Source organism: Taudactylus pleione, unplaced genomic scaffold (genome assembly GCF_031769625.1).
Source record: "Taudactylus pleione unplaced genomic scaffold, aTauple2 ptg000451l, whole genome shotgun sequence".
Taxonomy (NCBI): domain Eukaryota; kingdom Metazoa; phylum Chordata; class Amphibia; order Anura; family Myobatrachidae; genus Taudactylus; species Taudactylus pleione.
This window is the reverse complement of record NW_028284853.1, coordinates 7,398,675-7,413,874: the sequence shown is the minus strand read 5'-3', so window position 1 is coordinate 7,413,874 and position 15,200 is coordinate 7,398,675. Positions and strand designations below refer to the sequence as shown.

The 15,200-nt window shown below is 46.4% G+C and overlaps 1 protein-coding gene across 2 annotated transcripts in view; it reads right to left on the bottom strand.

Moving 5' to 3' along the window:
• The window catches only part of CAPN15 (calpain 15), a 58,637-nt gene extending 43,857 nt beyond the window's left edge, over positions 1–14,780 (bottom strand). Inside the window, exon 1 of one of the 2 annotated variants that reach the window (XM_088448198.1) lies at positions 14,659–14,780. The gene's annotated coding sequence lies outside the window, so the exon portion shown is untranslated. The remainder of the gene's footprint in view (positions 1–14,658) is intronic. The other variant, XM_088448199.1, reaches the window with a different exon arrangement.
• Positions 14,781–15,200: the final 420 nt, after the last annotated feature.

Genomic DNA, 15,200 nt, shown 5'->3' with positions numbered 1-15,200 from the left:
TCCTGAAGCTCAGCTAGACAGCCATTTAGGGTCGGTACAGGTTGAGTCTCCCATATCCAAAATGCTTGGGACCAGGGGCATTTTGGATAACGGAATATTCCGTATTTTGGAATATCTGCATTGCATAATGAAATATCTTGGGAGTGGGACCCCAATATACATACAGAATGCATTTATGTGTTATATACAACTTATACACACAGCTTGCAGGTCATTTTATACAATATTTTCAATAATTTTGTGGCTCAGGCAAAGTTTGTGTACAGAAATTAAATTCATTTATGTTTCATATACACCTTATACACACAGCCTGGAAGTAATTTTACACAATATTTTTAATAATTTGGGCCTTAGACAACGTTTGTGTACATTGAACCATCAAAAATCAAAGGTTTCATTATCTCAGTCATGCCAAAATTATTCCGTATTTCGGAATATTTGGATATGGGAGACTCAACCTGTATTGGGTTCTCAGTACCTAGAGCAAAGGACAGGTACAGTTGTGTATCATCTGCATAGCAGTGGTAGACCAGCGCATGACTCTGATTCCAATGGTAGCATGTACAGTCAGGTGCATAAATATTGGGACATTGACAGAATTTTCATATTTTGGCCTCTATTCACCACCACAATGGCTTTGAAATGAAACAAACAAGATGTGCTTTAACTGCAGACTTTCAGATTTAATTTGAGGGTAATTACATCCAAATCAGGTGAACGGTGTAGGAATTACAACGGTTTCTATATGTGCCTCCCACTTTTTAAGGGGCCAAAAGTAATGGGACTATCAACTCAAAAGCTATTTCATTTGCATTTGGAATCAGTTGCTGTCAACTCTCAATATGAGATCCAAAGAGCTGTCACTATCAGTGAAGCAAGCCATCACTAGGCTGAAAAATCAAAACAAACCCATCAGAGATATAGCAAAAACATTAGGTGTGGCCAAATCAACTGTTTGGAACATTCTTAAAAAGAAAGAACGCACCGGAGAGCTCAGCAACACCAAAAGACCTGGAAGATCATGGAAAACAACTGTGGTGAATGATAGAAGAATTATTTCCCTGGTGAAGAAAAACCCCTTCACAACAGTTGGCCATATCAAGAACACTCTCCAGGAGGTAGGTGTATATGTTTCAAAGTCAACAATCAAGAGAAGACTTCACAAGAGTGAATATAGAGGGTTCACCACAAGATGTAAACCATTGGTGAGCCACAAAAACAGGAAGACCAGATTAGAGTTTGCAAACATCATCTAAAAAAGCTATTACAGTTCTGGAACAACATCCTATGGACAGATGAGACAAAGATCAACTTGTACCAGAGTGATGGGAAGAGAAGAGTATGGAGAAGGAAAGGAACTGCTCATTATCCAAAACATACCACCTCATCAGTGAAGCATGGTGGTGGTAGTGTCATGGCGTGGGCATGTATGGCTGCCAAAGGAACTGGTTCCCTTGTATTTATTGATGATGTGACTGCTGACAAAAGCAGCAGAATGAATTATGAAGTGTTTCAGGCAATATTATATGCTCATATTCAGTCAAATGATTCAGAACTCATTGGACAGCGCTTCACAGTGCAGATGGACAATGACCCGAAGCATACTGCAAAAGCAACCAAAGAGTTTTTTAAGGCTAAAAAGTGGAATGTTATGCAATGGCCAAGTCAATCCCCTGACCTGAATCCGATTGAGCATGCATTTCACTTGATGAAGACAAAACTGAAGGGAAAATGCCCCAAGAACAAGCAGGAACTGAAGACATTTGCAGTAGAGGCCTGGCAGAGCATCACCAGGGATGAAACCCAGCGTCTGGTGATGTCTATGCGTTCCAGACTTCAGGCTGTAATTGCCTGCAAAGGATTTGCAACAAAGTATTAAAAAGTGAAAGTTAGATTTAGGATTGTTTAGTTTGTCCCATTACTTTTGGACCCTTAAAAAGTGGGAGGCACATATAGAAACCGTTGTAATTCCTACACCGTTCACCTGATTTGGATGTAAATACTCTCAAATTAAATCTGAAAGTCTGCAGTTAAAGCACATCTTGTTTGTTTCATTTCAAAGCCATTGTGGTGGTGAATAGAGGCCAAAATATGAAAATTCTGTCAATGTCCCAATATTTATGCACCTGACTGTATACTGCAAACAACATGGGAGATGCCCTTCATAAAAAAATGTAAATGAATAATAAAAAACAGGAACCAGTAACATCAGAGAGGCATGAGACACACTGGCATGAGGCACATTAAAAAATACACAAAATGGCTGCCTCCATTGTGCACAGATAGCTTATAAACGTTCTTTGAAAAGTGCTCTACAGGTAACTGTAGAATAGGAGGTGCTGTCCTAAGCAACCAGATAAATGTCACTGGGGACACACTAGACGATGTGTGTACCCAACCACGGCAAATGCGACGGCAAAATACATCGATGTACGACAACCAACCGATACATCGTGTCCATGCACCATTCACCTTCCTGGCGTCGGCAGTTGGGTCGTTCCATCCGCCGTGCATGCACAGCTGATGGAACAACCCAATTTTCGGCACGCGGGAGCATGCATAGTGCATACACACTAGACGATCCGAACAATATGTCGGTCCAATTCACCACATCGTCCATAGAAATCGTCTAGTGGGAATTACGGCGGTTCGATTCCCGTCAGCGGCAGCCCGACAGGAGCAGAGTGCGACGCAGCGGAAGCCCGACAGCGCTGGAAATCCCGATCGTGGATAGGTAAGTATCCACTAACCTAACCCTCCTTATGGATGCCTAACCCTAACTTCCCCCCCAAGTGCCTAACCCTAACCACCCCCTTCCCCGCTGCCTAAACCCAAGTCCCCCCCGGGGGTGCCTAACCCTAACCCTCCCTCCCCCTAGCCTAACCCTAACCCTCCCGGTGGGGTGCCTAACCCTAAATCCCCCCCGGGAGCCCTAAACCTAACCCTCCCCCCCCCCCCCCGGCTGTCTGCTCGCGGCGCCCGGCATCACTACGATCGTGATGCCGGGCGCCGGTCTCCCGGCGTCGGGGAAATGCGGGCGTCTACATCTAGACGCCCAGCATTTCACCCTTGCCGGGATAAGACAGTCGGGAAGCCGGCTGCCGGTATTTAGGCAGTCGGCTTCCCGATTGCCTCCCGTCTAGTGTGTACCCAGCTTTCTTTTTCTGCCACAGTTTAGACTGACAAATGAATTTTCATTTTTAGGGGTGTGTCCATACAAAGTGTGCGCTGTCTACAGAATGCTTGCAAATGACAACCCCTGGTATGAATAGGAGGATGCCCATACAAGGCACTGTCTTAGCAGCAAAGTGTAATTCTGCATACACACGGGCGGTGTGTTCAGCGATCGATATCGCTGAACGTTCTCCCTTGAAATTCCCGGTGTGTTGGTTGAATGATATCATTCATCCACAGACCAACAATATCACCCATGACCATTCCCATTCCCTCCTGCAGGCACTGATAGATATTGCTCAGGTTGGCCTGCACGCATGGACGGTTAAGAATATCGTTATCGTCCATGCGGGAACGCGCATCGTTGGTCACTGGTCGATCATTGGCAGCAAAAACATTAACGATATGAACGATTTAACGATCATTCATTTAAATCGTACACAGCATTAGGCTGACTAAGTGATAGTTGCTGGTGAATATGAATACAGTATATTCCCAGGCTAGTAGCTGCCATTAGACCTGTATATCTTGCACGCAGCATTATCTAATCGTGAGAGGAAATCCTCACATCCCCACTCGGCACCTTATGACCCCAGGAGTGGGATTGGTGGCTTCAGTTTCCAGCAACTGCTATATACAAATAGCTGCACAGGACGTCAGACTGTCTGCAACTTTAGAGAGTAGCGTAACACTTTCCAATTTAGAGTAGCAATAGTAGCGATGGGGTATGGGGCATAGGTCATGCAATTAATGGAATGAATCCATAATTGCCAACAGTCCCTTATTTCCAGAGATGGTCCCAGGTTTTAAAGATTTGGCCTTTGGAAATGTCCCTATTTTTCAATATATACAGCATATAAATGAGAATTTATTCCTGCATGTTAGTTGCAATTTTCCAGTTTGCTTTTATTCCTCATAGTACATGATGGGGACTGTAGTGCTGCAAGGTCCGCTGAGAGCAATGTTGTACAAGATGCACTCAGCAACAATTGTGTCCCTGGAAATTCCTTTATTACATTGGTGACTAGGTTATCTATCCCCCACGCTGGGTAACCCAGCACATTCTCCCCTATCATTACCTAGGTGACAGTGAGGTTTCACTGGGTTTTGATGATGGTAGTTAGATAAGTGGGGGTGTAAGATTTACTGTATAATACTTATTTCTGAGTGCATTACTCTACTGGTGTCTCCCTATATAAGGCCTGCCATCATGGAGACCTTTCTACAAATACTTATAACAATTCTACCATTGTACTGCTGTGCCATACAGCTTCCACAATACTAACCAATAAAAAGTTAAATAAGTTGTAAATTAAACTTTGTTTCATATCAAGGTGTGTTTGGACACCTCAATCTTTCTAAATGACTGTGATAAAAACACCACATCAATACTCTGTGCTGTTGGAGAGCTTGCTTGTTCCAGTATATAACTCTCAGTCTGTGGTTCCATTTTACTGCCCCTATCAAATGCAGCCCCGTCCTCACTTACACATCACTCATCCCCTGATATACTCTGTGCTGCTGGTGAACTCTGCTTCTCCCACTAAATAACTCTGTGGCCTCCTTCTGCCTCCGGTCCCCACCTCACATCATGACACTGTCCCTTGTCCTCGCTAACCCAGCATTCACCTCTGTGCTATTAGATGACCCTATAAACTTTTTTCTAACACAATATCTCAACCACTTTACCTAGATTACAACTTTGGTGGTGCACGTTCTCCTGGCTTAATTCAGAGGGGTCCCCGCACTTACAATTCTTGGAGACACCTTCTAGGTCCAGTCATCCATAATCATCTGAGTTCCGCGGGAAGGAGGGATAGAATACAGTACTAGACACGAGCTGTCCTGTCCATCTACTTAGGAGCCGGCTAGCATTTCCTGCTGTGTGTTGGGAGTCACAGCAGCACTGTTCTATCTACGCCAACAGAGAATACACTTCCACAACAAAGCACTGAGAGAACAGGGAAGTGTGCGAGGGGTCACTGACCTCCGTGCAACAATTGGAGATTGAGGATCCAATAAACAGTTTAAACTATAATAAATTATTTTCTCCCTCCTAAATTATGTCACGGTGACCAATGACAATATTATCAGTATGTCAGGCTCTACTACCCCAACAGGTACACACGTACCACGTACATTGTGGGTGCTTTTGTCTATCCTTAGTATGAGATATTATAGTGGCAATAAGACCTTTGGACCAAGAGAACCAATGCAGATAAACTTATTTCCACATATATTTGGCACACACAGTTATTGCCCTGCATACTAATCAATATATTATCTAAACCAGGAGTGGGAAATAAGCTGCCTCTCTTATTTCCACAGAGCTATAATATAAATATATATATATATATATATATATATATATATATATATATATACACACACACACACACACACACACGTCCGGCACTCAAAGATAGAGGCACAACGGCTCCGGTGCCCTCCAGGGTTTAAGCAGCCCAATACACACAGATACACGATGGGAGGCACTCACGAGACTTTACAGCAATAGTTAAAATGGTCCTTTATTCCTACGTTTCGGGAACTTCAACCCGTCATCAGGGACATACAGCAACAAATGGACAAACATAACCCACATTTAAATACCCACGTCACTTATCCAAACAACATCCTAATGCATCCCACCCGGTGAGAGCGAGCCGGAGAGGTCCCGGACGGCGCTGCCAGACAGCACGTTGCTGTGTAGTGACGTCACCAGCCCTCGTCTCCCTCACGTGAGCGCTACTGAGCGTTGCTAGGCAACCCGTAAAAACAACTGTATAAAATAGAAAACACAAATGTATAAAATAGACAAAACAAACTACACACAACCCAATACAATCTTGGCTATATTAACCTAGAAATAGAAATTTAGATTTTAAAACATAATAACACTGGGTACCCCGTATACCCCCCACAAAGTCCAGGAATGATGATGTTTGTCCATGCAAGATGACGTTTTGCCTCTTTCTGAGTTCCGTTTTTTTGGAGGGAAAAATCCGAACTCGGTGTGCAAACTCGAACCTATCCGAGCCTGCACATCCCTAATTTAAATGTGGGTTACGTTTGTCCATTTGTTGCTGTATGTCCCTGATGACGAGTTGAAGTTCCCGAAACATAGGAATAAAGGACCGTTTTAACTATTGCTGTAAAGTCTCGTGAGTGCCTCCCATCCATCTGTGTAATATATATATATATATATATATATATATATATATATATATATATACACACACACACATCCATAATGACTGGTAATTCGTATGAGCCTCCTTCTATAAAGAGAAGTATTGATAGAGCTTTTAAAAAATCCAGTTGCTCTGTGACATTAAACAACAAGATTTTCTCATTTCACAGTCTATAACCTGTGCCGTGGTCCCACAATCAGGCAGCCTGTGTCTGTCCCATAAATCTCAGTCTGCTGCATCCTGACACCTGTTTCCCGCTGTCTATAACTCTGGTGCTTTTCCTGTGCGGACTCTTTTTTTTTTTTTACATTTATTTATTTATTTTTTTGCTGCCGTCAACACCATTTATTTATTGAGTTTATCATTTTGACAGTTGTACGCAGAATTTTTTTTTTTTTTACAGCCACAAATTCCCTGCCCAAGCGAGTTTACAGCATCATTTCGATGTGACGAAGGAAAACAAAAGTGATTTTTTTTCTTTTCCCCTCCAAAGGTCGCGAAGAGCTGTCACCGGGATTTGAGCGGAGGATCTGCGGCAAATCTTCCCGTGTCGTTGTTATTCTGTCTGAGCGTTTAAAGCCTACCCAACTCCTGCACCTCAGCTCTATACCTTTTACTACTAATAGAATAGTTATAAATCACACACAAACTGGGCCCTTATGCTAAAGAACCTCTCTTGCCTCCGCTGAGTGATCTCTATAAACCCAGAGCGATAAACTCCCAGGAGCCATATTTACTGCTGGCACCTCACGTTAGAGGGTGTTTCCGATAGCTCCCTATCAGCTAATCTCTCCCCTGGCTCCAGTCACATAATACAGCCATAGGCGTGCCAGGGCACTCAGGCATAAAAAAGTACGTGCAATGTAGATAGCATCTGGTTTGTACCCAAGTGCACTAAATTAACTAATACTGTCTGCAAATGACACTGCAACCTAAGGATCACTAAACCTCAAAATGAAAATTTGCCACTACTAAGCATGACGGCAAAACATGTTGTTTAATGCTACACTGACATTCGACAGGTCTGTTCTAGAGTTAAGGCCCCCATACATCAGCAATTGATTGCAGCAATCGTGCAATTTGCAATCGATTGTGTATAAAAGCTTTCCCTTTTTCAATCGATTGCAGAATTGCCACAATCAATTGAAAAAGGGAAAGATTTTTATACACAATCGATTGCAAATTGCACGATTGCTGCAATCAATATCTGAAGTATGGGGGCCTAAGATGTTACCTCTCCCATTCACCATTCATGCAGCCTAAAGTTTAATTTTCAAAACCCGTCCTGATGACTAACAAATCACATGACAACCGGGTTTACGGAGGTGACTCAGAAATGATGACATGCAGGAAACTCTGTAATGTATAGCAAGCTTTCGTACTCTATTGCTCAGACAGATGAAAAATAGAAATAGGTGGGTTTAAGTAAGGGGAATTGCTTCTTGTGTAAGATTCCCCATGTTTATCGGTCCCGCGGGACAGATTAATAAACATACCTTGCTTACGGATGGACACAGGGCCGCAGGGGAGACAGGGAAAACCATCTGTCAGGGTGCAGGCAAGTGAGCGCGGAGACGGGCCGTGAAACACTAAGTGACAACAGCCGGGTGTGAGAGGAGATTAGGAACATGGTGTGTGACGATAAAACACCCTGTAATCTACTGATAATGACTGCTTTACATTATCTAACGGCGGAATATTGGTCTATGCTGGCACTGTCGCTTGCAGGAGGGAGCAACCATGGCATGGAGCAAGCAGAACACATAGAGATGGGTGGTCTCTGGGGAAACTGGATCGGGGGCAGCATCCTGTAGGCATTTGTGATCCTTAACATCAGATTAAAAGGACCCGACACCCAACTATATCCACCAGCAGGACTTGTGGCCAAGATCAGTGTAGATCCAGCCACATGCTTGGGGTTTGTGCAGCTTAACAAGGACCCCTGTCAGAGGTGGGGGGTTCTCTAGAAGTAATGTAACATGCCCTGCAAGAAGAGATGGAACACAGATTTTTCTTTTCTTTTCGGGCTAAACAAATTATTTTTAAATGAAATATTCCAGCTGGAAGGCTGGAGCCGTAATAGCGTTTTTCTTATTTAGATGCTCGCTTGCAAATTACTTTTTCAAGTTTAGGGGTTTTTTTTAAATGTTATGTCTAGATTATAGGGTGCGATGGGCCCTTACGAACGCCTACGCTCTATGTCTAAGGGGTAAAATGTGACGTCAACAAGTCCCCGCACCCAAACCCGATCGGTATGGAGGCTCCCAAATTCCACCCCCCTGGGAAGACTCTGACTGACCTCAGTGGAGGCAGACAGTCCCTAGCCTAGTGGGGAAGGAGAGGCTGAAGACCCGTCCCCTAGAAGTGGTCATAAAGGCCGCGAGCAAAGTATCCCTTTCTATCTGGAGACCCTGTCCTGATGCCAATCACGTTATCTCTCCCAGTCACCTAGATAAAGGTCCCATTATGGTTACTAATATAATTATATAGGATTATTATTATTAGTTTTTTATAAACAGGTCATGACAATAATATTTCCAAACTAAGATAAAAGACAACATGGGGGTTATGAGAACAAAAGGGTGTACCTGGTGAGGCACACATACAGGGCAATGGGTGTGGAAGGCTGTACGCAGGGAGTGCAAGATATTATAAGATAAGACACATATGTTGATGGGGGTCCTGCATGCAGGGGATGTGGGAGGATGAATTGCAGGTAATACATAAGGTTATGAGGGGAGGGGGTGTCAGAGGAGATATTACAGAGAAGACATGAAAGGTGGAATCATGTACGTAGGAGTTGACCACATACTTTATACGGCAAACTAAAATGAAGGGGTAAAGCATACAGTGGTGGCCAAGGGGATGTTACAGGGCACACAGGATACTGATAAGGATCCTACAAGCAGGAGGTGTCAGGAAGCGTATTATAAAGCACAGAGAGTAATGATGGGTCCTGCATGCAGAGGGTGTCAGAGGCTATGTTACAGGGTACACAGGGTAATGACGGGGTCCTGGCATGTAGAGATTGTCAGAGGCCATATTACAAAGTAATGATGGAGTCCTGGCATGTAGAGGGTGTCCGAGGCAGTATTACAGAGCACGCAGGGTAATGATGGGATACAGTATATAGGGGTGTCAGGGGCAGTATTACAGAGCACGCAGGGTAATGATGGGATACAGTATGTAGGTGGTGTCAGGGGCAGTATTACAGAGCACGCAGGGTAATGATGGGATACAGTATGTAGGGGTGTCAGGGGCAGTATTACAGAGCACGCAGGGTAATGATGGGATACAGTATGTAGGGGTGTCAGGGGCAGTATTACAGAGCACGCAGGGTAATGATGGGAGCCTGTGTGTAAGGGGTATCAGCGGCAGTATTACAGAGCACACAGGGTAATGGTGGAGGCCTGTATGTAAGGGGTGTCAGTGGCAGTATTACAGAGCACGCAGGGTAATGATGGGATACAGTATGTAAGGGGTGTCAGGGGCAGTATTACAGAGCACGCAGGGTAATGATGGGATACAGTATGTAGGGGTGTCAGGGGCAGTATTACAGAGCACGCAGGGTAATGATGGGATACAGTATGTAGGGGTGTCAGGGGCAGTATTACAGAGCACGCAGGGTAATGATGGGGGCCTGTGTGTAAGGGGTATCAGAGGCAGTATTACAGAGCACACAGGGTAATGGTGGAGGCCTGTATGTAAGGGGTGGCAGTGGCAGTATTACAGAGCACGCAGGGTAATGATGGGATACAGTATGTAGGGGTGTCAGGGGCAGTATTACAGAGCACGCAGGGTAATGATGGGATACAGTATGTAAGGGGTGTCAGGGGCAGTATTACAGAGCACGCAGGGTAATGATGGGGGCCTGTATGTAAGGGGTGTCAGGGGCAGTATTACAGAGCACGCAGGGTAATGATGGGATACAGTATGCAGGGGTGTCAGGGACAGTATTACAGAGCACGCAGGGTAATGATGGGATACAGTATGTAGGGGGTGTCAGGGACAGTATTACAGAGCACGCAGGGTAATGATGGGGACCTGTGTATAAGGGGTGTCAGGGGCAGTATTACAGAGCATGCAGGGTAATGATGGGGGCCTGTGTGTAAGGGGTGTCAGGGGCAGTATTACAGAGCACGCAGGGTAATGATGGGATATAGTATGTAGGGGGTGTCAGGGACAGTATTACAGAGCACGCAGGGTAATGATGGGATACAGTATGTAGGGGTGTCAGGGGCAGTATTACAGAGCACGCAGGGTAATGATGGGGGCCTGTGTGTAAGGGGTATCAGAGGCAGTATTACAGAGCACACAGGGTAATGGTGGAGGCCTGTATGTAAGGGGTGTCAGGGGCAGTATTACATAGCACGCAGGGTAATTATGGGGGCCTGTATGTAAGGGGTGTCAGGGGCAGTATTACAGAGCACGCAGGGTAATGATGGGATACAGTATGTAGGGGGTGTCAGGGGCAGTATTACAGAGCACGCAGGGTAATGATGGGATACAGTATGTAGGGGTGTCAGGGGCAGTATTACAGAGCATGCAGGATAATGATGGGATACAGTATGTAGGGGTGTCAGGGACAGTATTACAGAGCACGCAGGGTAATGATGGGATACAGTATGTAAGGGGTGTCAGGGGCAGTATTACAGAGCACGCAGGGTAATGATGGGATACAGTATGTAGGGGTGTCAGGGGCAGTATTACAGAGCACGCAGGGTAATGATGGGATACAGCATGTAGGGGTGTCAGGGGCAGTATTACATAGCACGCAGGGTAATGATGGGGGCCTGTGTGTAAGGGGTGTCAGGGGCAGTATTACAGAGCATGCAGGGTAATGATGGGATACAGTATGTAAGAGGTGTCAGGGGCAGTATTACAGAGCATGCAGGGTAATGATGGGATACAGTATGTAGGGGTGTCAGGGGCAGTATTACAGAGCATGCAGGGTAATGATGGGATACAGTATGTAGGGGTGTCAAGGGCAGTATTACAGAGCACGCAGGGTAATGATGGGGGCCTGTGTGTAAGGGTTATCAGAGGCAGTATTACAGAGCACACAGGGTAATGGTGGAGGCCTGTATGTAAGGGGTGTCAGGGGCAGTAATTACATAGCACGCAGGGTAATGGGGGCCTGTATGTAAGGGGTGTCAGTGGCAGTATTACAGAGCACGCAGGGTAATGATGGGATACAGTATGTAGGGGTGTCAGGGGCAGTATTACAGAGCACGCAGGGTAATGATGGGATACAGTATGTATAGGGTGTCAGGGGCAGTATTACAGAGCACGCAGGGTAATGATGGGATACAGTATGTAGGGGTGTCAGGGGCAGTATTACAGAGCATGCAGGGTAATGATGGGATACAGTATGTATAGGGTGTCAGGGGCAGTATTACAGAGCACGCAGGGTAATGATGGGATACAGTATGTAAGGGGTGTCAGGGGCAGTATTACAGAGCACGCAGGGTAATGATGGGATACAGTATGTAGGGGTGTCAGGGGCAGTATTACAGAGCACGCAGGGTAATGATGGGGGCCTGTGTGTAAGGGGTGTCAGGGGCAGTATTACAGAGCACGCAGGGTAATGATGGGATATAGTATGTAGGGGGTGTCAGAGGCAGTATTACAGAGCACGCAGGGTAATGATGGGATACAGTATGTAGGGGTGTCAGGGGCAGTATTACATAGCACGCAGGGTAATGATGGGATACAGTATGTAGGGGGTGTCAGGGACAGTATTACAGAGCACACAGGGTAATGATGTGGACCTGTGTGTAAGGAGTGTCAGGGGCAGTATTACAGAGCACGCAGGGTAATGATGGGATACAGTATGTAGGGGTGTCAGGGGCAGTATTACAGAGCACGCAGGGTAATGATGGGATACAGTATGTAGGGGTGTCAGGGGCAGTATTACAGAGCACGCAGGGTAATGATGGGGGCCTGTGTGTAAGGGGTATCAGAGGCAGTATTACAGAGCACACAGGGTAATGGTGGAGGCCTGTATGTAAGGGGTGTCAGGGGCAGTATTACATAGCACGCAGGGTAATTATGGGGGCCTGTATGTAAGGGGTGTCAGGGGCAGTATTACAGAGCACGCAGGGTAATGATGGGATACAGTATGTAGGGGGTGTCAGGGGCAGTATTACAGAGCACGCAGGGTAATGATGGGATACAGTATGTAGGGGTGTCAGGGGCAGTATTACAGAGCATGCAGGATAATGATGGGATACAGTATGTAGGGGTGCCAGGGACAGTATTACAGAGCACGCAGGGTAATGATGGGATACAGTATGTAAGGGGTGTCAGGGGCAGTATTACAGAGCACGCAGGGTAATGATGGGATACAGTATGTAGGGGTGTCAGGGGCAGTATTACAGAGCACGCAGGGTAATGATGGGATACAGCATGTAGGGGTGTCAGGGGCAGTATTACATAGCACGCAGGGTAATGATGGGGGCCTGTGTGTAAGGGGTGTCAGGGGCAGTATTACAGAGCATGCAGGGTAATGATGGGATACAGTATGTAAGAGGTGTCAGGGGCAGTATTACAGAGCATGCAGGGTAATGATGGGATACAGTATGTAGGGGTGTCAGGGGCAGTATTACAGAGCATGCAGGGTAATGATGGGATACAGTATGTAGGGGTGTCAAGGGCAGTATTACAGAGCACGCAGGGTAATGATGGGGGCCTGTGTGTAAGGGTTATCAGAGGCAGTATTACAGAGCACACAGGGTAATGGTGGAGGCCTGTATGTAAGGGGTGTCAGGGGCAGTAATTACATAGCACGCAGGGTAATTATGGGGGCCTGTATGTAAGGGGTGTCAGTGGCAGTATTACAGAGCACGCAGGGTAATGATGGGATACAGTATGTAGGGGTGTCAGGGGCAGTATTACAGAGCACGCAGGGTAATGATGGGATACAGTATGTATAGGGTGTCAGGGGCAGTATTACAGAGCACGCAGGGTAATGATGGGATACAGTATGTAAGGGGTGTCAGGGGCAGTATTACAGAGCACGCAGGGTAATGATGGGATACAGTATGTAGGGGTGTCAGGGGCAGTATTACAGAGCACGCAGGGTAATGATGGGATACAGTATGTAGAGGGTGTCAGGGGCAGTATTACAGAGCACGCAGGTTAATGATGGGATACAGTATGTAGGGGTGTCAGGGGCAGTATTACAGAGCACGCAGAGTAATGATGGGATACAGTATGTAGGGGTGTCAGGGGCAGTATTACAGAGCACGCAGGGTAATGATGGGATTCAGTATGTAGGGGTGTCAGGGGCAGTATTACAGAGCACGCAGGGTAATGATGGGATACAGTATGTAGGGGTGTCAGTGGCAGTTTTACAGAGCACGCAGGGTAATGATGGGATTCAGTATGTAGGGGTGTCAGGGGCAGTATTACAGAGCACGCAGGGTAATGATGGGATACAGTATGTAGGGGTGTCAGGGACAGTATTACAGAGCACGCAGGGTAATGATGGGGGCCTGTGTGTAAGGGGTATCAGAGGCAGTATTACAGAGCACACAGGGTAATGATGGGATACAGTATGTAGGGGTGTCAGGGGCAGTATTACAGAGCACGCAGGGTAATGATGGGATACAGTATGTAGGGGGTGTCAGGGGCAGTATTACAGGGTACATGCATGCAGTGGGGATATTACAGGACACATGCTTATGTTCGGAGTCCTGCATGCAAGGGGTGTGAGTGGCAGAATTAAAAGACTCACATGGCAATGTGATGGGCACATGCATGTAGGTAGTGTCAGGGGTAGTTTTGCAGGGCACACATGGTAATGATGGGGTCCCTGCATGTAAGGGGGGGTCAGGGGCAGTATTATGGGCACACAGGGTAATGTGATGGGGGTCCTGCATGTAGGAGTGTCAGGGGAATATTACACAGGGCAATGTGATGGGGTCCCTGCATGTAGGAGTGTCAGGGGGATATTACCCATATAAACGTGATGGAGATCCCTGCATGTAGGAGTGTCAGGGGGATATTACACAGGGCAATGTGATGGGGGTCCCTGCATGTAGGAGTGTCAGGGGGATCTTACCCATATAAACGTGATGGGGGTCCCTGCGTGTAGGAGTGTCAGGGGGATATTACACAGGGCAATGTGATGGGGTCCCTGTATGCAGAGGGATATTGCACAGGTAAATGTGATGGGATCCCTTGCAGTAGAGGAGGTGGAGCCCCGGTCACTGTGGCAGCAGCATGTAATCATTCCCCTGCCTCCAGCATGAATACAGAAATACATTATACGGCACAGGACAAGTACCTTCAGGACTCCCAGAGCCGGTCCGGGCGCCGCCGGTCCCTCTTCTCCCGGTTTCCTTCCTTTCCTCTATTTCCGGGTCTCCGGAGCTCAGCAGCTCCCCCCGCCGGCACAGTGACGCCAGCGCCGCCCTGGACTCAGCGCGGACTACAAGTCCCGGCAGCCGCCGCCTCACAGCTCAGCTCCCTCTCTACTACTGTCACTCAGGCGCACATGCCGGCAGCACAGCATAGTGTGTGCACTACACTGGGGGAAAGGGGATTTTGTGGTTAGAAATAGCTGTGTGTAGATCTTACTGGTGTAGTGTTATAGACTGTCACTGGGAAATCTGTAATAATGCTCCATAATCACTTGTGCTATGTGTATGTTGGGAAATCACAAAATACCCAACTCCATGTCTCTGTATATGTTTTATTATTCTGTACAGGTCTTATATTTAAAATCAGCTAAGGTCTGTCCCATCTCCAGTGCAGTAAAGGTACCTAAACACACTAGACTCGCAAACGATGCAATGTCATCAAAGATTTCCCTTGAACTCCCGGACA